The following is a 25,279-nucleotide window of genomic DNA, read 5'->3' as shown; positions in this document are numbered from 1 at the left end:
AAATCATTTTCAATTAGAATTTGGTCTCTTGGAAGTTTGTCAAAAATACCCAAAAGTTTCAAAATACTTGATCAAATAGGGTCATAGGTCACTGTGAAATAGTACTTATCTACTTGACCAAACTGACAATGAAAGTTAGAAAAAGCAAATATAAAAATTTACAACTTTCTTAAAAGCTTGTAAAGAAACTTAAAATCTGTTATCAAAAGCAGCTCAATATTAAAAAACAAAACAAAACAAAAATCTATGGGGACTTTCATGGTGGCTCAGTGATAAAGAATCCCCTAGCCATTGCAGGAGTCACGGGTTCAATCCCTAGCCCAGGAAGAACCCACATGCCCAGGGGCAACTAGGCCCATGTGGCACAATTATTGAGACTGTACTCTAGAACCTGGCAACCACAACTACTGAGCCCACATGTCACACCTGAAGCCCATGCGCTTTAGAGCCTGTGCTCTGCAAGAGAAGCCCCCCCAGAGAGGAGCCCTTGCATCACAACTAGAGAGTAATCCTGTTTACTGCAACTAGAGAAAAACCCAAGCAAAGCAATGAAGACCCAGGACAGCCAAAAATAAATAAGTCAAAAATAAAATAATAAAAACCAAAAAACTCCTTTGTTCTCTTAACTGAGAGAGAAATTAAATTCAGGATTTTTACTATCTTTAATATTAAAGTTGATTTACTTAATTAAATTCATGCTAATCTTAGTCCTCACTACACATAGAATTCTTTTCTAAAGATGTTTTTTTTTTTTCTCTCACAAACCATCTACAACTTTCTATAGCTATATATATTAGTCCTTTATTTTCTTTCCTATTTAGAAATAAACAGCTTTCAGACATAATCATTTTCCCTTAACAAAATGCATTTCCATTCCTCTTACCTTCTTTTATCTTGAATACAAAGATGTTTTTGTTATTAATTTTTAGTTTTAATTACATATATTAATGAGAATTCTCAACTCTTAAAAACCTTAATTTCTAGTGAAAACAAAGAAGTAAGCAAGCAATTGTGACCTGTCTCTCATTAGCATTCTGTAGGTTGGCCAACTTATAAATATTATTTGTAATTTCTAAAAACATGTGTGTATTATTTACCAAAAATGTCTTGGTGTGACACTGAACCTATTTATTAATAGTTCTAAATGCCTTTTTCAGTTCAGTTCAGTTGCTCAGCCATGTCCAACTCTTTGCAACCCCATGGACTGCAGCATGCCAGGCTTGCCTGTCCTTCACCAACTCCCGGAGCTTACTCAAACTCATGTCCATTGAGTCGGTGATGCCTTCCAACCGTCTCATCCTGTCGTCCCCTTCTCCCACCTTCAGCCTTTTACACCATCAAGGTCTTTTCCAATGAGTCAGTTCTTCACATCACGTGGCCAAAGTATTGGAGTTTGAGCTTCAGCATCAGTCCTTCCAATGAATATTCAGGGCTGATTTCCTTTAGGATGGACTGGTTGGATCTCCTTGCAGTCCAAGGGACTCTCAACACCGCAACTGTGGTCCTCCAACACCACAGTTCAAAAGCATCAATTCTTCAGTGCTCAGTTTTCTTTATAGTCCAACTCTCACATCCATACATGACTACTGGAAACACCACAGCTTTGACTAGATGGACCTGTGTTGGCAAAGTAATGTCTCTGCTTTTTAATATGCTGTCTAGGTTGGTCATAGCTTTTCTTTCAAGGAGCAAGCGTTTTTTTAAATTTCATGGCTACAGTCACCATCTGTAGTGATTTTGGAGCCCCCCAAAAAATAAAGTCTCTCACTGTTTCCATCATTTCCCCATCTATTTGCCATGGACCAGATGCCATGATCTTAGTTTTCTGAATGTTGAGTTTTAAGAGCTTTTTTACTCTCCTCTTTCACTTTCATCAAGAGGCTCAGCAGGCTCTTTAGTTCATCTTCGCTTTCTGCCTTAAGGGTGGTGTCATCTGCATATCCGGAGAAGGAAATGGCACCCCACTCCAGTACTCTTGCCTGGAAAATCCCATGGATGGAGGAGCCTGGTAGGCTGCAGTCCATGGGATCGCTAAGAGTCGGACACGACTGAGCGACTTCACTTTTACTTTCCACTTTCATGCATTGGAGAAGGAAATGTCAACCCACTCCAGTATCCTTGCCTGGAAAATCCCATGGACGGAGGAGCCTGCTAGGCTGCAGTCAATGGGGTCGCACAGAGTCGGACATGACAAGCGACTTAGCAGCAGCAGCAGCATCTGCATATCTGAGGTTATTGTTATTTCTCCTGGCAATCTTGATTCCAGCTTGTGCTTCATCCAGCCCAGCGTTTCGCATGATGTATTCTGCATATAAGCTAAATAAGCAGGGTGACAACATACAGGCTTGATATACTCCTTTCCTAATTTGGAACCAGTCTGTTGTTCCATGTCCAGTTCTAACTGTTACTTCTTGACCTGCATGCAGATTTCTCAGGAAGCAGGTAACGTGGTCGGGTATTCCCATCTCTTGAAGAATTTTCCACAGATTGTTGTGATCCACACAGTCAAAGGCTTTGGCATAGCCAATAAAGCAGATGTTTTTCTGATACTTTTAATGTCTCTGTAAAAGGAAGCCTATGTTCAACAATTAGTGTTCCAGTATCTTATTTTACGTAGGAATGATCTAGATATTTTAAAAACTTTCAACACTTAATTTAGCAAAACTTTAAAGTTTCACATTACCCAAATCTGGAAAGACTATTTTTAAGTAGACAATCCTAAAACATGATAATTCCTAAAGAGTTTACCTAAAAGCTTTTATCTCATTTATATTTAATTTACTTATAAAAATTTCACCATGGACTTCCCTGGTGGTCCAGTGTTAAGACTCCATGAATCCAGGGCAGGGATGCAGGTGCCATGATTCAACCCCTCGTCAGGAAACTAAGACTCCCACATGCCATGTGGCTTGGCCAAAAAGTAAAAATATTTTAAAAATTTCATCATACCAAGTTATTATCTGTTTCCTGACAATTTTTGCAACAGATATAGTAAGATCTTATTTGACATCTAGTAAACCTAGGTACAATAAAATTATTATACTTAATGTTGGTGCCTCTAATGATATGTCTGTATTAATTAAACCAATAAACTTAAACTAACTTTAATACCAAATAACAATTTAATATGGAATATTTCCCAGTTCATGTGAACTGGAAATTCATTTGGGTTACTTTTATTTTTATATTTCCTTAAAGCCAGTTAAACAGAGCTCATTTAGAAATTAATTTTGGTAAGACCATCCAAATACAAAGATATATATTTATAACACATACATGGACATATAGATAAACACAACCAGAAAGTTCATAGCTTCATTTTAAAACTTAGTTATGAAACACGTATTACAATATAAAACTCATTAGTTTATAAATAACAGTTGGAAAAAGTTTTAAAAGACCTATTTTTCCTTTTTTTCTTCAGTTGAAAAAGAATTGGAGATGGTCTACATAAGACAAAGATGAGTTCCTGAGAGCCCGTCACAAAGGCACAGGGAGAGAAAAGCAAGTTCCTTTTAGAAGGACTTGTTCCCTTAGAGTAAAAGTTCTGAAAAATGATGTTTTATCAAGCCAGCAAAATCAGTTTTAGACTGTCAAATGAACCTCATTTTGTTCATATTTTCTCCAGAGCCTAAAGAATATCATGACCATGTGGTGTTAACCAATGTAAGTTTGGCTTCAGTCACAGAACCATAAATAAAGGTGGTCCCATTTCTTAGTATGCAACATAAAGGGCTATTTTTAGGAACTGAACTTTTGTTGCCCATGTCTGCCAACTAAAATAGTGCACCTCCTTTAACACAAATATACCCTCACACATGTATATAAGATAAAAATCAAACCAACTCCAAAGCCTCAAGGAAAAACCATTTTCCAAAGTCTCACTTCAACCCAATAGCATAAAAACCCACCCATAAGGAATTTCCTCATGTGTCCTTCTTTTTTACAGTTCTAGTTGGTAGAAGGCATTATAATTTAGAGAGCCATTAGGGATCATTATTCTCCTGATTTTAAGGAGTACTGAAGTCAAGTAGTGTTACAATAAAATACATTTTTTTTTCCTTTTCACAGGTGCACAACTAAAAATTTCTCAATTCTGCAAAATACACCGTAGAGGGCTACAAGACAGAAAAGAGCTCTGATTATCTATTATTAGCTGTTCACAGCCAGTGTTGTCAAATATCAAGCAAACAAACAAATCAATGCAGAGTGGTCTCTCAGGGTCACAGTTTCCTAATCCAAAAGGAAAATCCCAGTCAATGTCCTGCCAAAGATGAAACCAAATACAACAGAGAAGAATACCCTGTTGCTGTCACACATGAGCTCTGCTACTTGCCAGAGACATCTCAACAAGTCAATGCCTTGCATCTTCCATCACAAAATTGAGAGCTCCATGGGTCAACAATGCCTGGTCAGCAGTAAGCCCGTGGGACTGTCCAGAGACAGAAGCACTCAAGTAGCTGCTACACAGGATCTTAGAGCCACCACTGGCCAGCGGCCAATGTGCCATGGACAAGATGCCTACACGGGATGGTGGTCCCTTTGTGGTTGTGAAAATTGTAACTTAACCAAACTTGGGGCCTGTCACCTAACGCTCAACAAAACCAACCTACTGATGCCAGGCTGTGCTAAAGGAAAGTACAGAGTTTATTGCAGAGTGCCAAGCAAAAGAGTGGAAAATAAGCCTCAAATCTACTCCCGCTTGGTCTTTGAGTTAGGGTTGGGTTTTTTTTGTTATTGTTTTTTTAAGGGGAAGAACAAAGAGGGTGGTATTAATCATCATCCATTTCTTAATCCAAGTTTTCAGAGTCAGGATGACTCTGGTTTTTGATTCTCTGTCCATGACTCAGGGTCTGTTAGCTCATCTTGCCTTGGAGAAAAAACTTGTGTTTGTACACTAGTGATGATATCTAATAATAGCATTTTTAGTACACTAATGATGTTACTGACATCATAATCATCTGACTCTGGTTGATGACTATTCAAGTTAGTGCAAGATTGAGCTCAGACAGGACAAGAAAGGGGATAAAGGTTTGGATAGTGAGATTGATCATAAACTCAGTAAGAGAACTCAGTTTTAGTGGGACTTGGTTTCGGCTGAACACCTTCTGTTTCAGTGTCTGGGACTGAAAGGAAGCCCAGCTGCACATTCTTCTGGGAGAATAAATGTAGTTATTTTGGTAGGCTCCAGTGAACACCCACGCCGGATTTCAAGGTTACTTTTTCCAACACTCTTGCTTATTCTCCAAACATGCATGTACCACCAGGCCTCCAGCACCGAGGACAGCGCTCAGGCAGCCCAAGCCTGTCTATATGCAGCCATCCCAAGCCAGGCAGTAGCTGACCCAGGCAGAAAAGGGGAGGAAATCAGAGAGCAGAGGTCAGGTAGCAGATGGTGGAAGGGCCAGAGCTCTCTTCAGACCCACCAGAGCCAACCTACCCCGTGTGCATGTGCGCTCACAGCTCAGCAGCTATGGTGTGAGTTTATGTACAGGCCCAGGCCTGTTTACTAAGTCACTTCAGTTGTGTCCGACTCTGCAACCCCATGGATGGTAGCCCACCAGGCTCCCCTGTCCCTGGGATTCTCCAGGCAAGGACACTGGAGTCGGTTGCCATTTCCTTCTCCAATGCATGAAAGTGAAAAGTGAAAGTGAAGTCGCTCAGTCATGTCTGACTCTTTGCAACCCCATGGACTGCATGCAGCCTACCAGGCTCCTCCGTCCATGGGGTTTTCCAGGCAAGAGTACTGGAGTGGGGTGGCATCACCTTCTCTGGCACAGGCCTGTAGCAGCAATATATGTCATGTGTGTGCTCAGCCTGTCTATACACACCTTGTGGGTGCAGGTGTGCAGGTATATACCTCTGAGACACTTCCTGTGTTTACAATAGGTGCTTCCACCTTCTTCCCTATTGTAAAGTTGGGATTCCAGGGAGAGATGCTCCTGCTGGAACTCAGGCACAGCCTGGCAGGGACTGTGGAATTGTTCATGCTCCCAGATTAGCAGGGATCCTCCAAGAGGGTCTCATATGGCTGTCAGAATACCCTCACTTTACTCCCACTGGCAGCAGATTAACTAAAGACCTTCTGGAACTCAGGAGGAAACTCAGGGGAAGGTAGAATGCTGGGCAGAAAGAAGGTATCTCCCCAGACCAGACAGTCTTACAGAGGTGAGCAGACAACAGAACCAACAAAGCATTTCTTTGCAGAGGGAGGAGCCCAAAAGCCAAGCCTCAAGCCGGACTCCCAGCCCTCCTCTGCAGCACTCACTTGCAGAAGTGTTCCAGGTCTTTGCATAAGTCCGGGCGGCCTCCTCTCCAGAGTGATGTCATGGGATACATTTAGTCTGACCTCCTTCAAGATGTAACATCCAGTTACTATTCTTACAGATGCCTCTGCTACTTGTGAATATTTGAATTCATAAACCTGTGCTGAAGCTGTGACACATTACAGTTTCACTGTGTTTTCCTTTTTTTTTCACTGAGCATGCTTTGGTCCTCCCTGAGGAATGGGGATAGCAAGACCAGATCCCTCTCCTCTATGGGTATGTTCCTATCACTAGATAAGGGGTCTTGTTCTTTCCTGTCATGGGCTTCAGAGATTTCCTTTCCACTCTGTGGTTTTCCATCTATGCACCATTTGTTAGCTTGGAAAGTTGTGACTCTACATGGGTGTGGTAATCATGGAACCCAACAGGAGTGAACTGGGGGCCCAGAGATACCTAGGAAGAGCTGGAGGACCCTTGGATTTCTCTCTTTGTTAGCAAGGTCAGCCAGCCACAGGAGTGGTCAGTGCTGTTTATGCCATCTCCTCTCAGATCAGCATCTCTGAGAGGGCAGGCAGGGAGGATCCTGATCATATTTTCAGCCTTGGCATAGGACCTGACCCAAAGAATGCAGAGAACATTATCACATGTAACAGAGCAGGAAACTGAAGTCTAGCGATGAGAGCGTCTTCCTCAGGTCACAGAGCAGTTCTCGCCTCCGGACTCTCATTTGTTCATTCATTCAGCTCTTGTTTACTAATAATGTGCCTGCCCCCTGCTGGGCACTGAAGGGGCAGGAGAGACAAGTAGGAAGCAGCAGTAATAGCAATCCAGGGTGGTGAACATGATGACATACATTCAACCCAGAGGAGACATCCTGGGGAGAGGGAAATATTTGAGTAGGCTCTACATCTTGCCAGGCATAAGGAGGGGGATGTAGGACACCGCTCCCAGTCCTGGCTCTGATGCTGTCATGCGGAACAGCCCTGAGCAAGTTTCTGTCCCTCTCTGTGTTCACTGGTATAAGAAGAGGTGGATCTAGAGGCTTCTGGGCATCAAAACTAAGTAGCAATAACTCTGAGGCCTCTTCATCATCATAAGCGGCCTTCTGTCCCTCATGTCCATTCTACGTCCAGCCTTCTAGTGACCCTGACAGCCAGTCAAGGATGGACTCAGTTACTCTGGACCCAGGTTTTCCACACTTAGGACACCCGGGCCATGCTTCTCCGACAGTGATGGACCCTCTGTTATTCGAGCTCTCCAAGATTTTTGACCACTCTCCTATTTTTGGATAGTTCCCCACATCGTAAGTACCTCCTTCCCAAGGTAGAATCCAGAAAACTCTCTTATCCAGCCGCTCTTGCAGGAAGGGGTAGATAAGTGACTTAGACCATACCAGTGAAATGTAGTCTCATGACTATATCTCATGAGCCTTTGATTCAAAAGCTCATGAGCCTTTGATTCAAAAGCCAGCAATGAGCAGGTGAGAGTCCTACATGTGGGCTCTATCTTGCTGACACAAGGCAGGTAGATTTGGGAGCTGTTTCTGAAAGCTGAGATTTAACCCTGCTTCTTGAGCACTACCAACTATGCTGTAAGCTTCCTAACATTTTAAAATATATTCTCTTTCTGCTTAAAGGAGTGAGTATGAATTTTGTTGTTTGCAACCAAGTACTCAGGCTGACCTACTCACTGCCCCACTGTTAAGGGTCTTTCCAGCCCTCTAGAGGGTGGACGTGGGACTGGGCACACAGCACAGTGCACACCACCCCCACCGCGGCGCACACCACCCCCACCGAGGCGCACACCAGGAGACAGAGAGGCCGGCTGCCGGGCCTGGTTGAGCCAAGCCAGACCTTTGTTTCTCTTTACTGCGACAACCACAAATCTGGACAGCGGAGCCAAGAACTTGAAATTCTATCCAGAGCAAAGGTTTTGAATACATGATGAAATGGTTGCAAACCATGTTCAACTCATGTCTTTTATTGAATAGTAGTGCTTTTCCCCCAGGTTAATAAAATTGTTCAACATAGAAATGTTTGGAAATTATCCCCAAGGAGAATCACCAGTGCAATTTTGTGTGTTTCATAATAATAATGTGTTTATATAGTGCTTAGTATTAATATGGGTCAGCCATTATTTCTAAGCATTTCTGACACATGATTTTTATTTTTTTATTTTTTAACTTTACAATATTGTATTGGTTTTGCCATATATCGAAATGAATCCGCCACAGGTATACATGTGTTCCCCATCCTGAACCCTCCTCCCTCCTCCCTTCCCATACCGTCCCTCTGGGTCGTCCCAGTGCACCAGCCCCAAGCATCCAGTATCGTGCATCGAACCTGGACTGGCGACTCGTTTCATATATGATATTATACATATTTCAATGCCATTCTCCCAAATCATCCCACCCTCTCCCTCTCCCACAGAGTACAAAAGACTGTTCTTTACATCAGATTCTGACACATGATTTACATATGAGTTATGGACTGAATTGTGTCTTCCCAAAATTTACATGTTGAAGTCCCCCATATGACTGTATTTGGAAACAGGGCCTTTAAAGGGATAATTCAAGGAAAATGAGTTCATAAGGGTAGAGTCCTAATCCAGCAGAGCTGGTGTCCTTACAGGAAGAGGAAAGGACACACATGCAGAGTAAGGTCTTGTCAAGAATCAGCAAGAAGGCAGCTGTCTGCAAGCCGAGATAGGCCTCACCAGAAACCAACCTTACCAACACCTTAATCTTGGACTTCTAGCCTCCAGATACATGAGAAAATTAATTTCTTTTGTTTAAGCCACCCAATATGTGGTATTTTGTTATGGCAGTACTAGAAGACTAACACAATATGTTAACTCATTTAATCATTACATCAACCATTTTTCCCATGCATAGAACAATTCAAGAAATATTTGCTAAATGAATGAAGGATAAATGTATTTGGTATCATATGCTACTTTTTAAAACCTGACCACATAAGTAATTTCCTTATTTTATTACCTCTTTAAATTTAAAAAAAAAATGGATACATGATGTCCATGCATTCATTCAGTTAACTATTTGGTTAACAAGTACTACGCTGAGTCCCCACTAAGTGCAAAGCATTGTGTAGGTACTGGGGATAGAGCAATGAACAAACAAACAAAAAGTCAGCCCACACGACATGTACTTGTGCTATGGAAGTGCCATTGCCAAACTGTCAGAAATCAATTAACCCATTTACTGGGGTTTCTTTGGATTGAAAGTTCTCTGATGAGCCAATCAGACACAGGCAGCTATCTTCTTTTCTTTTAAAAAGGTCAACTAGATAACTAGAGGGCTCCTGGGAGCCAAAGAAAGACAAAGATGAAGCCCTTGGAATTTGTCCTGCATCCACAGGGCTGATCAAGCCACTAGTACTGATCCCTGAGACACCTATGCCTATGTCTCCAGCTCACACAAGGTCAGGACTAATGGAAAACAAACCATACCTTAAAGACTTTGGAAATGAAACAAACGCATCATTTCAAAGAAAATTTGGTTGAATGCTTATACCATCTGGGGGTAGGGAAAATCTTTTTCATCACAACAAAGCAGGCAGAAACCACAAAGGAAAAGACTGGTAGATTTGAAGATCTGACTACATGCAAATTCTAAATGTCTTCATATTAAAAAACCACCATTAAAAAATCTAAAAGATAAATAGAAAACGTGTAAAAACTGTAACACTGGCAACAGAAGAAGGGTTTGACCTGTAACTCAAATCAAGAATAAAAAGACAAATAAGCAAAGGACAAAGACAGGCAATTCCAGAAAGAAGAAATGCTGCCCTCCTCTGCCTAGCTGCTCATTCAGGTGAGATGTGAAGTAGCTGCCTTAATGCTGCCACCTGTTTTTCCATCTCCTTCTTCCAACGTCTAGGCCATAGGGGCGCTGATCCCTGTAAGAGGAGGAAGGACCAGGCTTCCGTAAGCCACACCTCACTCACCTGGCCCCTCCCTCCTATCACTCTCCCCATCCAGCCAGAAGCCAGCCCCTTTTTCCTGGTGGCAACCTAGGCAGCTTAGCCCACCGCCAGGCCAGATGAACTCAACAATAAAAGCAGGGCAAAGATCAGGAGAAAATGTGGACACCTAAGTGTCTGACATCCTGCAAACCCTTTCTGATGGGAAGCTTGGCAAGCTGTGTCACAAACCTCAAAAAGTTCTTAAACTCTGACTACCACCAGCAGGTTTGCTTAGGAATTAACATGGAGAAAAAAAAAATCATGATTTTTTTTTGTCCATGAGGATTGTCATTGAAGTATTATTTACAATAGCGCGAGGGTGGAAACTATCCAAAAGTCCAATCCCAAAGTGGCATTCATTTTTGTACCTCCGTAGGATGCTCTGCTGCCCATAAAAATGATGATGCGGAAGACTGTGGAATGACACAGAGAGATGTTCATGGCATGTGGCCAGGTAAAAAATGCAGGTTACAAAACAATATATTCAGGATGATTTTCATGTGTTGTAGTGTCAAGAAGTCACTTAGTCATGTCGACTCTTGGCGACCCGATGGACTGTAGCCCATCATGCTCCTCTGTCCATGGAATTCTCCAGGCAGGTATACTGGAGTGGGTTGCCATTTCTTCTCCAGGGGATTCTCCAACCCAGGAATTGAACCCAGATCTCCTGCACTGCAGGCAGATTCTTTACCATCTGAGCCACTTAAAAGCATGTATCATGGTTTAGTCATTAAGTCATGTCCAGCTCTTGCCACCCCATGGACTGTAGCCTGCCAGGCTCCTGTGTCAAAGGGATTTTCTAGGCAATATACATTCATGGAAAAAAATCAAAGAAAAGTTAATGGTTATTATCATTGACTGGTGGGATTAGAAGAGTTTTTTTTTTCTCTTCTTTGAATTTACCTGTATTTTCCATTTTTTTTTTTTACAATGAATAGGCATTTCTGTAACAAGGAAAATTCTATTTTAATAAGGAGCATTTCCAGAGCTCTCTCTTGGCTCAGAAAGGGTTGGAATGCTGGAGAGAGAGAAGCATGTCATGGGAAGATCATGACAGAATGACGTCCCTCCTACATGGCATGAATTTCAAGGTGTGAGTAGAGGGTCAGTGCTACCAGACTCCTCATATCCTGATTTGTGGTCTCCTTGCATGTGCCCAAGTCTTTCCCTTCTCTGGGGGTCATTAGAAGTCCACATGGTCAGGACTGGAGGTGGCCATGAGGACCTTAGGAGAGGCTCGTGTTAGCCCAGGAAGATGTTAGAGAGTATAGGGAGGCAGGCAGAGGCAGGCCCTTTTAGAGGTGATGGGAGAGCTCTTGGGGAGGGGCCAGTGCTGGGAAGTCTAAGGAGAAGTGAATTTTCAGAACAGGACAGTACATTCCCTGGAGGGAGTCAGGCTGCTTCCCAGTCTCAGAGCTTATTACAGGGAACCAAAAAATCAATGCTAAAGACACTGCCCAGTGGGCTCAGACCCACAGATAACAAAAACAGTACTTTAAGAGGCCGCTCTCAGGGCCAGGAAAGCAACAAGAGCACAATATAGAGCACTTCAAAGGCAGGGAAAACACTACTGGCTAGAAAGCTGCTGGAAGGCACCAGAAAGGTGGGGAAGGGACTGCCAAAAGAACCAACCCCAGTGACCAGTGGCTGACTCCCCAGAAGAACCAGCTAAGTGGGGGCTCAACACATCTGAGCCAGCTGTCCTGTCCTCCCTAATCCCATAGAACCCCAGGGAGGAACAGGGACTTGCTTGAGGTCAGAGAGAAAATTAAGACAAAGACCAAAATGTGGACATTCTGACTCCCAGTCTAATATGTTGACCATTACTCCCTAAAGAGGACTTCACAGGTGGCTCAGTGATAAAGAATCCACCTGCTTGCCCATGCAGGAGACACAGGAGACTCAGGTTCAAACCCTGGGTCAGGAAGATCCTCTGGAGAAGGAAATGGCACCCCACTCCAGTATTCTTGTCTGGGAAATTCCACGGACAGAGGAGCCTGGCGGCTTCAGTTCATGAGGTTGCAAAGAGTTGGACATGACTGAGCACAGGTACACCCTCTAAGGAGAATTCTATTTCATTTGAAGACATAAATAATGTCTATATCATATAAAGTATTTGAAACCATAAAAAAAAACAATTTATCATTTAATTTATGAAGTAAATACAGATAGAATTCCAAAAGTTGATATGACATCAAATTTTTAAACAACAAAAAATAGATAGGCTAATACCAGATATAAGTACAGGCACAAAATCTCTTAAACAAAATTTTAACTGATGATTAAATATGTGACTTGAATTTCCACTAAAATAAAACAACATGTATTTCTAGTGTGCCGGGCTGATATCGAACAAGCAATCAGGGCAGGACCTAAAGATTTGTTGAGCACCATCCAGGTGTAATTATATGATGAGCTCATATTCTACTGTAGCAACTCTATAAGGATGCCAGGATTATCTCTGCAACAGCTGCGACTTTCAATCCATCCACAGCTTTACAAGAGCTGCCGTGTTCAAACAGGTGACTCCACCCTTGTCACTGATGATTGGTCCCAATGACCAATAACCGGTACAATAGCTGAGCCCAATGTAGTTCATCCAAGGGAATTTGGAATTCGGAATTTTAGTCCTTTTCTGCAGAGAGTGCACATCTGCAGAGAACATGAAAAATGAAGCAAATACTTCCAGAGAAGCAAAGATGAGAAACAAAGAGAAATTCATTGTTGATTTCTCCGTGGGCCAGTGAGGGGTGAAGGAAGTCAGTGCAAAAAACCAGACCAGAAGAGGTCTCAAGCCCAACTGTGTTGCATCTCAAAAAAATCCCCAGGGAAAGTTTTTTTTTTAGCCAGTCCTTGATAGATTATGAACTTGTGACCTGCATTTCCAACTATGGCTGTATTCCTGATTCTGGTGTACCCTGGAGGCCCAGCTACATTCCTGCATTTGGAGCAAGTGAGGCTCTTCCCAGTGACCTCTAGACAATCTTTATCTGGCTTGAGTAGGTTACTATTGCTTGTGATCATTTTTACTAAAATATCTAATTTTGCAGATGAGGATATTGAGGCTCAGAAGGCTGAAGGAACTTGTCCAAGATTTCATAGCTAACCTGAGATTTGTCCAAAGCCATCTGACTCCAAAGCCTGTGTCCTTTGTCATATTAAAGAGGAGTCCACAACAATTCAATATCTTTTCTCAGCAAAATCTCTTAAAATCAGAAATAGAGGATTTTCCAGGTAAAAAGGAAAAAGTGAAAGTGAAGTCGATCAGTCATGTCCAACTCTTTTTGACCCCATGGACTGTAGCCTACCACACTCCTCTGTCCATGGGATTTTCCAGGCAAGTGTACTGGAGTGGGTTGCCATTTGCCTCGCCAGAGGATCTTCCCGATCCAGGGATCGAACCCAGGTCTCCTGCATTGTACGCAGATGCTTTAAAAGCAAGAGTTAATTTCTTGAAAAGAAGAGATTTGAATTCAGGAGCCAGTCTACTTTCTAACGGGAAAAGATAGCAAATATAACCCAAGTCTTTGCTGTCATCCCCGAAGCTATTAAAAGCTTCACTGTGGTTTGTGTGGGGGCAAACCTTGGAGAGAAAGAAAGGGAATATCCCCCGCATTTGTAGAAACACTGGATGAACCACAAGGTCTCAGTGATGACACACAGCAGGGAATCCACCTAAAATACCAGCGTCCTGCATACATGTGCTGTATGACTCCAACCTCACTCGAAATAATTTCAAAAAAATATTTTTAATCAGTAGAATTAAAGTTCCCCCCAAAGGAAAAAAAGGCAGTGGAATCTAAAACACGCAGGATGGACGTGCTGGGCCCAAGTGTGTAGTGAAGAGAGGACAGTTTCACAAGGTGAATTTCCAGAGAATGTGGGGTAAGGAGGGAGGGCGGTGATTCAGCCACTGACACCTGTGGGAGCATCAGACTGAAACCCACAAGGCCTGCCGCCTGCTACCTCCTCCACCCAGCACACAGGCTGGTATGTGCTCATCATTCGGTATTCAGAAGACACTCAGTAATTAAGTCGGGTGTTGTAGGATTTCAGAATGAAAATCTTAAAGCAGCAGTTGTAAATATCAACAAGACCTGTTTAGGTGGAGAAGTAGACACAATTTGTGCTGGGGACAATGTTTTGTGTGTGTGTGTGTGTGTTCCTGAGTCAGCGTGAGCCTTTTAGGAGCCAGGAGGATGGACCTCTAAACTTATGCCCATGGAAAGGCTCAAGAAGGATGTCTTCGAGTGTAAGAGCAGACATGGGCACTTGAAGGAAGGAGATTGGCAGACAGGTCTTCTTCTTTCAAGCACCTCTGCTCCCTCTGGTGCTCTTCCACAGATCCTGCCCCACGACATACGCACATTCAGTCCCTATTCTCCCTTGGGCTCTCCCATTCCCATTCCCATGTTCCTCAAGGGCAGATCTTCCTGCCAGATGAGGAATTCAGGGCCTCCAGGAGCTCCAAACACCCACAGCCAGTTTCTATGCTGAACCTCTGGCCATATTACCTACAACTCCCCCCAGGTGCTCTCTGCTCCACCTAGTTTTTGCTCCTCCCAGGAGACCTGTTTCCGAAGTTCCTTGGCTGGGCAAACTGTGTCCCTCCTGTCTCACTCTGGACATCTCTGCCTCCAGATTAGACTTGTCTTTCCAAGGTAAGCACAGATGATTCCACTGGGAGAAGATCATCCATATTCCTCTGAGGACAGGGGCCCATGATGACCTGTCCTCTGATTTGAGGTATCCAAACTTAGTTCTACCTCCACCTGTATGTAAATGGAAGAGAGGAGGAAAGACCAAAAGTGAGTACCTAGAGGGTAGAAACTCCAAGAGAAGAAACTAAAAACTATTGTACTACACAGGAGTGTTTGTAAGGTGATTGAATATTTATGAAGTTTTGAAGCAAACATTACAGGGAAATATTTCCTTTACTGAAGCAACAACAACAAATAGAAAATAGGAATAAACGAGGTCTGCTCAGGATTGAGATGAAGAGCACTATGAAACTTTACAGAAGAACATAAAAGAAGGCTCCAGTGAATTAGGAGATGAATGATATTCTTAGATGACAACACTAAATACTACAAAGACACCAATTCTCTCCAAAGTTTATATTTATATTTAATGCACTCTCATTTTAAAACTTAACAGAATGGGTTTAAATTCAATTCGAAGAATGTTCATGCACAATACTGACCAAGAAACACTTTTGAAAGTAGAATAATACTAAAAACTAAAATACTACAATGAATAATACCAGTAACACAAAAATCAAATCTGTGGCACAGAAATGGATCAATTATCAGAAAGCTCAAACACTAAACAAAAATACAACATGAAATTTTAAAATTTTGCCACTCAGAAATATTTATCATATGAGGAGCTCTTAGAAATCAGTTTGAAAAAGAAGAGAGTCTGAAAAAAATAAGGGGCAAGAAGAAAACTAAGTAATATGGAAAAGAAATATATATATAGCTTGTAAACATAAAAATTAGCCAATTTCACAAGTAATCAAAGAAAATTCAGTAAAAATAATGTACATCTTTACTATCAATTATCAAAGTTTAAAACATGATAATAGATTCCACTGAAAAGGGTTGAGGACATGTATGCAAATCAGCCTTTTGGGGTGGGAGAGCAATTAGACAAACACATAGAAGCACATTCAATGCAGCAATTGCACTTCTAGAAATCTATCTTCTGAAAGTAATGTGTAGAAATAGCGATATATGAATACTCAAAGACGTTCAGCCAGATATTACCTGTAGTATAAAAAAGTCAAGGCAACCTCAGTACCTACTAACAGTGGGTTAGATTAAAAAATGTTGTATACACACAGGATAAAATACCATGCAGCAGTTTAGAATAACAGCATAAGAGAATACACAAAAAATGCCAGAAAACAGTTCCACTGCATTAAGTGAAAACAAATTATAAAATCCACTCTTCCAGCAATTATTTATTGAGTGACCACCACGTGCGACTGAACAACAGTGAGCAACATAGATAACATTCCTACTCTCACGAAATCTTCAGTTTCATAAAATTTATAAACTGGACTACAAGCATGGCTCCAACTAAAAAAATAAATACATAAAGAAGATGTGGTTGCAAGGGCGTCAAAAAAAGACACAAAATGATGTGTCAGGAGAAAGTGACTGCCTCCAAGTTTGGCACTGAAGGTGGTTTTTGTACTCCTTTTGGTACTTTTCTGAGTTTTCCAAGTTGTTTGCAATGAATATATATCATATTTGTAGCCCAGAATGAAAATCAGAGAATGTCATCTTTTTTCAAAGGTGAGTGGGACCTGTGTAGGAGGTGATGAAGAGAAGACGGGCTGGATAGGGGTGGGCTGGTGTGAGGAGACACTGGGGAAGGGCCACACAAGCAGGAGTGGGTGTGGAATCCAGAAAGTGGGAGGAAAGAAAAGTCCAGGCAAAGGAACATCTTATGGGTCTTTCTCTTAATATCCTCCCCCACAAAATCATATTGATCCTGATTACAGTGTCTTTCCCATGAGTCAGGGGATGCCCTCTCATCCCTAGGCATGGCTGAGGCCCTAGCCTCCCCTGAGGACAGAGGTTGTTCAATATTTGACTCAACCTTTCCTAACCTGGCTTTTTTCTTTTTTCCTTTGAACCTGTGCTGCCTTTTAGAAAATTAGGTTTCAGAATTGATCACTTGTTCACTTTCATTTATCAAATGTTGTCACTTTTAGACTCCTTCTAGTGTCCAGGCAATGGGTGGCCAAGATTCTCTCCCACATGCTGAGCTGTTGCAGATAACCCCCTTTCACCCTCAAGACAATCAGTCTAGCCAAGTCTCTCTTCCCAACAGACCTGAGGTGCCAGAGTCAGTCATGGATAGATCTTACCCCTGGGAATTAGACTGATGGTCTTTGCAGGCTGACCATCTCCTATGTGGCTTCTTTCACTGAATGAAGCTCTGCACTGGAGTTTGATATTTCCTCTTTGTGGGGCTTCTCAGGTGGTTCAGTGGGTAAAGAATCCGCCTGCAATGCAGGAGATGCAGGTTCGATTCCTGGGTCAGGAAGACCCCCTGGAGGACGGCATGGCAACCCATGCCAGTATGGAGAACCCCTTGGACAGAGGAGCCTGGTGGGCCACAGTCCATGGGGTCTCAAAGAGTTGGAGATGACGGAAACGACTGAGCATTCAAGCACACACATTTCCTCTTTATGGCATGAGCTAAGAGACAACAGCGCTCAGAAGATCAATACTTCAAAATGTGATTGTAACACATGCGATAGCTTAGACTACTTATAGGACTTCTCCCAGGGAAGTACCACCATCATCTTAGTGCAGACTCCAGCATGACCTGGACCTTTAGGATCTTGTTCCTGCCTTCCCCTTCCAGCCAATCCCTTCAGTGACCCCAGCTCTCCCCTTTCATCACCCTTAATCATACACATCCCACACAAACAGGGTCTCATGACTTTTCAGAACTCATGCTGTTCTGGCCACCATGCTGGCCACTGGAGCTCTACCGTCCCTCACCCTCACTTCAGTTCCTGTCCAGCCCCATATGCACTGCTACCCAGCCCTTCCACTCCCCAGCCCTTCCAACTCCCTATCAGCCTTTTTTGTCAACACCCAGGACTTTGCTCCTGTGCTAATGCCACAGTGAATGGGGTTCAGTCCTTTATCCTTGTGCCAGCCTGGGGTGTTGAGAGGAGATGGATATGTGGGTAGTCACAACATGGTAGGCTGCATGTTCTGACACCAAGTGGTCTGAGGGGCAAAAGGGCTCCTAGCCCAGGGCTGCTCCAAGTCCACATCCAACCTGAAACAGAGACGAAAACGACCATCCTGTGGTCTGGCTGCTCCTCTCAGATTGCAGCTGTGAACCACATGGGCACTGGACCCAATCATGATGGACTAAGCTTGACTTGATTCCATGACCCTCCCACATGTCACACCTTTTTCCTTTCCCACTGACAGCCACATGTCTTGAAAGAGTCATCTATACTCTACTTCCTCACCTGTAGTTTGTCTTCCCATGAGTCACTTGTCAAGGTTGTCAAATCCAGCATCCAGTTCTTTGTTCTCATGTTGCTTTTTTGTTCAGCAGCTTTCAACTCAGCTGAAGGAAAACATTCTCCTGTATACCTTCCTCTCTCAAGTTCATGACTACAATTCCCCAGGCTTTCCTTCTACCTCTCTGGCTGCAACTTTGTTCTCCCTTTGCTGGCTTCTCTTCAGAAGCAGTCCTTCCTATGAATGTTCGCATACCCCGGGGAAGAATTACCGTATTTCCATTTATACTCCTCAGGTGTCCTCTTCTAGGCTCATGCTGCAAGTACTATCCATGTTGTTTTCGTTTAGGCGCTAGGTCATGTCTGATTCTTTGCAACCTTATGGACTGTAGCCCACCATACTACTCTGTCCATTAGATTTCCTAGGCAAGAATACTGGAGCGGGTTGCCATTTTCTTCTTTAGGGGATCTTCCTGACTCAGGGATCAAACCCAGGTATTGTGCACTGGCAGGTGGATTCTTTTTCACTGTGCCACCAGGGAAGTTCCATAAGTACTATCTGCGACTCATGGGGTTGCAATAGTCGGACACGACTGAGCGACTGAACTGAACTGAACAGATACACCAATGACAAATGTTTATTTCCCAGTCTGACCTGTCTCCTGAGCTTCGGATCCTACATCCAGCTTTCCCCTTGGCAGTTCCCATTGTACATTTAAGAGACATCTCCAATGAACCATGGTTCTGTGGACCTTAGGGGTGCTTTCTCAGCATCCATTCCATCCCTCCCCCCACCTTTTGTAAGCATACACTCCTGCCCACAGCTCCAGAGACTGTCTCTGATTGGTGAAGAAAACTAGTATAACCCTATTCCCACTTGCGACAGTGATTGGTGTCCTAAATTGATCCAATCAAATTGAACAAAAGTTCAGAAACTCTGTTTGATGGTTGGGTAGTCGGAGCTCCTTCTTCTGGTGGGTGTATAGCCATTTTACTCCACTGCAGGAAGCCAGATTGAGGACAAAGCCAGACTGAGGATTCAAGGATCAAAACATGCCTGAAATCTGGACTTCTCAGGAATCAGAGTCAATACATTCCACCCGATGTTTAGACCAGTTTTACTTGTACTTTCTGTTATTTGCCAGTTGAAGCATCATGAACATATGAGAGAAAACACGGAACTCTCATGTTCCTACCACTCTTCAACTCACTTTTTGTGGTCCTGCCCATTTCAGTTCATGCCACCCCAATCCATTCAATGGTTCAGTCAAGTCTTCCAACTCACCCCTGACTCTCTTTCATACTCCTCTCACACCCTTTGTCTGTCAGCAGCTCTTTCAGTTCTGTTTTCAAAATATAGAGAGTTCATCCTCTCCTATTCCTGGCCCACTACTGTCTACTCTCTCTCAGCAGCCAGATGAATCTTTGAAAAACCTAAATTAGATTACATCATGATCCTGCTTTAAAATCCTGCAACTTGGAAGAGAATTCAGAGTCCTTCCCAGGCCGACAGGCTGTTTGGGCTCTAGCCCAGCCTACCTTTCTGACACATCCCCTTCCCCTGCCTGCTCCCAGCTGCACTGGCTCCCTCTTCCTCAAAGTCTCCCCGTACTCCCACGGAAGGCCTTGGCACGGCTCTTCTATACCCTCACTTCTTGCTGTAGTGGCTTCCCTATTTGTCGCTCAGGTCTGAACTCAGATGTTCCCCGCCTCAGGAGGACTTATCTGAGGACCTCATCTCATGGTGCTTACCCAGTCAAACCCTATCATAGTGCCTTATTTTATTAACGGCACTTATCCCTGTAGGAAATTGTCTTGTTTGTGCATGTGTTCACTTCTTTATTGTCTGTCTCTCTCCCTCTCCTGGTTGCTCCTTGATGGCAGGCCCAGTCTTAGTAACTGTTATATCCCAAGACCTAACATTCATTGCATTGGGACAGAGTGTGAATCTCTGCAGTGCTTCTGGCCATGATAGAAGCAGAAGATGGCTGAGTCCCACTGCGATGGAAGACCTGAGTCCTTGACTAGGCTTCTGAACAGAGCGCGGGTGTGGAGGCAGATGACGGGGAGCAGGGGAGAATCCGTGAGGCTTTCAGAGACCTGGGCTCCAGATAGTGGTTCACATTATTTCCTAGCTGTTCTATGGAAAAAGCGTCAGAGAAAAAGGGCCTGAGAAACATCTGCGGCTACAGTCATGGGAAGCCCCAACACGGAGAGGCCTTGGGGCGGGGTGTGTGTGGGGAGGTCTCCAGTCACTCTGAGGCCTTTGGTCACAGATTCCACTACTGCTGGGGCCCAGAGGCTTTGGCGTCACCAACCACCTTGACCACTGTCACCCAGAAAGCGGGCATTCTGTTGCAGAGGGAGGGAGTGAGTGGGCAATGCTGCCATCACAAGGCCTCTGGTCAGATCCTGGAACTGGCTGGACTGAGGCCACTCAGGCCCAGGCCAGGGAGGGGCTGCTGCATTTCCTGGCACACACTTCCTTTCTCCTTTTAGAGGAGCAAATGTCGCTGGGGCCTTGGCCACAGCTTCCTGCCTCCTTCTGAGATCAGAAGCCACAGCTACAGTCTCAGTGGCTACCCTGCCACACTAGCTTCAGAGACTGGGGGCCAGGCACACTGTCCCCACCCCCACCTTTTCCAAGGTGTGTGCTCTATGAGCAGGGCATGACTATTGACAGTTACCTTGGTATCTTGGGAAGGGGAAGCTCTGGCTCTGAGGGACCAGATAGCTCTGGCAGAGCTGCACTCAACATAGGCCACGCAGAGCTTTCCACTACTCCAGCTCCCAGCTCTAGAAAAAAAATCACTGATTCGCTAAGCAATAAGCACAGACGCAGTTACTGTGATGAGGGCCCACCTGTAGTCTGACATTCCTGGGCTGTGAGCTTCACTCAAGCTGTCTCTGGTTCCAGAAGGGACACTGCTCCCTCACCTGCCCCTGCCCTCCAGCCGTAGTGAGCCATCTGTGGTGCTCTACAGAGCCACTCTCTGTCATGGTTGCTATGCTGCTTTCTCTGCCTAGAACACCTTTCCCTGCTGTCTTCTTTCCTGTGAGCTGACTTCCCATCATATCCTTCAAGAGTCACTGGAAGCCCTCCATCACCCCTCACCGGCTGGGTGGGGACACTTCTCTTTGCTCCCACTGTCCTGGCACTACAGTGTGTTCTCAAGGAGGCTGCCACCAAGACCCTCAAGGGTCCACCTTGGCCACCATATTTTAATTCATTGTCCCTCCCTCCTCACCATTCCCAGATCCCTTATCTGCTCTACTTTTTCCAAAGCATTTATCACCTTCTAACATACCATATCGGAGAAGGCAATGGCAACCAACTCCAGTACTCTTGCCTGGAAAATCCCATGGACGGAGGAGCCTGGTGGGCTGCAGTCCATGGGGTGGCTAAGAGTCGGACACGGCTAAGCGACTTCACTTTCACTTTTCACTTTCCTGAATTGGAGAAGGAAATGGCAACCCACTCCAGTGTTCTTGCCTGGAGAATCCCAGGGATGGGGGAGCCTGGTGGGCTGCCGTCTGTGGGGTCGCACAGAGTCAGACACGACTGAAGCGACTTAGCAGCAGCATTGTATTGTCTTTCTCCCTGCCAAGCTGCACAAGGGCAGGGATCTTTGACTATTTTGTTCACTTATGTATCCTAAGCCCTCAGAAGAGCATCTGGCATTTAGCGAGTGGTCAATGAATATTAGGGCTTCCTAGGTGGTGTTAGCGGTAAAGAATCTGCCTGCCAATGCACGAAATGCAAGAGACACAGATTCTATCCCTGGGTCAGGAAGATCCCCCGGAGAAGGAAATGGCAACCCACTTTAGTATTCTTGTCTGGAAAATTCCACGGACAGAGGAGCCTGGTAGGCTATACTCATGGGTATCAAAGAGTCAGATATGACTGAGTGCGCGCGCGCGCACACACACATATGCGCACACACACACACACACACACACTACATTTACATATGTAAATGGAATGAATGAATGAACCACAGTTGTCTGTTTACTTGTTGGTGAGCTCCTTGAGTGCAGAGCTTAAAGATAAGGAATCTCTATATCATCAGTACCCAGTGAAGGATTGTGTGCAGAGCAGGACTTTCAGCCCGTCATGCAAGACTCTGATTATCTCTCACCAAGATTCTTGCCAGCCTCATCCTGCAAAGTAAAACAGAAAGGAAGTGGTTATGGCTAAAAGGGTGGCCTCATGAGTTGGCTTTGTCATCCTCACCATGGGTCACTCTTGTCTGCCCGCTCTGACAATCTCTGGATCACTTCACAAACGGGACAGACGCACAAATCTCTTGCCAATCAGTGGAGAGTTGAACTTGCATATGAATGACTCTAATATCTAAGCAAGTGTGTGAACTTTATCAACATGAGTTGTGAGACCACGATATGCCATGGGTATACTTAGAATTAATTGAGGGATATTACAGGGGACTTGATGTGTGTGGGAAGGGAATTTCCTACAACTGTCCCAATTCCTGGAACAACAGCAGGGAGGGGAACTACATATTATAAATCAAGGAGGAAGGAACCAATTCTTCATTAAATGGTGATAGAGAAAATGGCTATTTTGGAGGGAAAAGCCTGTTAAAATCCCTACCTCACACTGTCCAACAAAATTAACTCCAGCTGATTAAAATGAAATGTAAAAAAAAAAAAAAGAAGATAAAACATATATCCTCTCATTTCGGGAGAGGATTTTCTAAGAATAAAAATCAGTGAAAGAATTTATCCAAGAGAAATCAAAGCATATATCCACATAGGGACTTGCACTTGACTCGTAGCAGTTTTATGTGCTGCTGCTGGTGCTGCTGCTAAGTCGCTTCAGTCGTGTCTGACTCTGTGCGACCCCATAGACGGCAGCCCACCAGGCTCCCCCGCCCCTGGGATTCTCCAGGCAAGAACACTGGAGTGGATTGCCATTTCCTTCTCCAATGCATGAAAGTGAAAAGAAAGTGAAGTCGCTCAGTCATGTCCGACTCTTCATTTTATGTGCAGTAGCCCCCAAACTGGAAACAACCCACAGTTTCACCACTAGATAAATGGTTAAACAAATTATATGAAGCACTACTCAGCAATATAAAGGAAGGCTCAGTTGGTAAAGAATCTGCCTGCAATTCAGGAGACATGGGTTCGATTCCTGGGTTGGGAATATCCCCTGGAGAAGGAAATGGCAATCCACTCCAGTATCCTTGCCTGGAAAATCCCATGGACAGAGGAGCCTGGCGGGCTACAGTCCATGGGGTCGCAAGAGTCGGACACGACTTAGCGACTAAACCACCACACATGGATAGACCTAGAGACTGTCATACTGAGGGAATTAAGTCATAATCGTATGATATCACTTACATGTAGAATCTTTAAAAATGATACAAATGAACTTATTTACAAAACAGAAATAGACTCACAGACATAGAAAACAAACATGGTTACCAAAGGAGAGACCGGGGTAGAAGGGCAGAGATAAATTAGGAGCTTGAGATTAAGATATACATACTGTTGCTGCTGCTGCTGCTGCTGCTAAGTCGCTTCAGTCGTGTCCGACTCTGTGCGACCCCATAGATGGCAGCCCACCAGGCTCCCCCGTCCCTGGGATTCTCCAGGCAAGAACACTGGAGTGGGTTGCCATTTCCTTCTCCAATGCAGGAAAGTGAAAAGTGAAAGTGAAGTCGCTCAGCCGTGTCAGACTCTTAGCGACCCCATGGACTGCAGCCTACCAGGCTCCTCCATCCATGGGATTTTCCAGGCAAGAGTACTGGAGTGGGGTGCCATTGCCTTCTCCAAGATATACACACTACTATATATAAAATAGGTAAACAGGAAAGTCCTGCTGTACAGCATAAGGAACTATATTCAATATTTTGTAATAATCTATAATGGAAAAGAATCTGAAAAAGAGCATATATAAGAGAAGAGGAACAAAAGAGCCTCTTAAAGAAGGTTAAATAGAGAAAAAGTTGGCTTAAAACTCAACATTCAAAAAACTAAGATCATGGCATCTGGTCCCATTACTTCATGGCAAATAGATGGGGGAAAAATGTAAACAATGACAGACTATTTTCTTGGGCTCCAAAATCACTGCAGACAGTGATTATAGCCATGAAATTAAAAGATGCTTGCTCCTTTGAAGAAAAGCTATGACAAACCTAGACAGTGTATTAAAAAGCAGAGATATCACTTTGCTGACAAAGGTGGGTCTAGTCAAAGCTATAGTTTTTCCAGTAGTCATATACAGATGTGAGAGTTGGACCATAAAGAAGGCTGAGCACTGAAGAATTGATGCTTTCAAACTGTGGTATTGGAGAAGACTTTTGAGAGTCCCTTGGACAGCAAGGAGATCAAATCAGTCAATCCTAATGGAAATCAACCCTGAATATACATTGGAAGGACTGACGCTGAAGCTGAAGCTCTAATACTTTGGCCACCTGATGTGAAGAGCCAAAACTCACTGAACAAAACCCCGATACTGGGAAAGATTGAAGGCAGGAGGAGAAGAGGGTGACAGAGGACATGATGGTTGGATGGCATCACTGGTTCAATGGACATGAGTTTGAGCAAACTCCAGGAGAATATGAAGGAGAGGGAAGCCTAGTGTGCTGCAGTCCATGGGGTCACAAAGAGGCAGACACAACTGAGTGACTGAACATAACAAAACATTATATATATATATAAATGTATATATAAATATATATATAAACAATCACTTTGCTGTGTACTTTAAAACAATCTTATAAATTAACTATACTTCAATTAAAAAAATCATTAAGAAAAAGACGGCACTATTGATACATACAACAGCACAGCTAAATCTCAGAATACTTATGCTGACTAAAAGAAGCCAGGCAAAGAAGACTACATGCTGTTTGAGTCTATTTACATAAAATTCTAGAAAACGTAAATAGTGGTGAATGGGTAGGAGGAAGAGATTATAAATGAGTATGAGGAAACTTCTTGGGGTGATGCATTTGTTCACAATCTTGATTATGGTTGCAGTTTTACACTTGAGAGTGCTGCGT

Source organism: Bos taurus, chromosome 7 (genome assembly GCF_002263795.3).
Source record: "Bos taurus isolate L1 Dominette 01449 registration number 42190680 breed Hereford chromosome 7, ARS-UCD2.0, whole genome shotgun sequence".
Classification (NCBI taxonomy): Eukaryota; Metazoa; Chordata; class Mammalia; order Artiodactyla; family Bovidae; genus Bos; species Bos taurus.
This window is presented reverse-complemented; position numbering follows the sequence as displayed.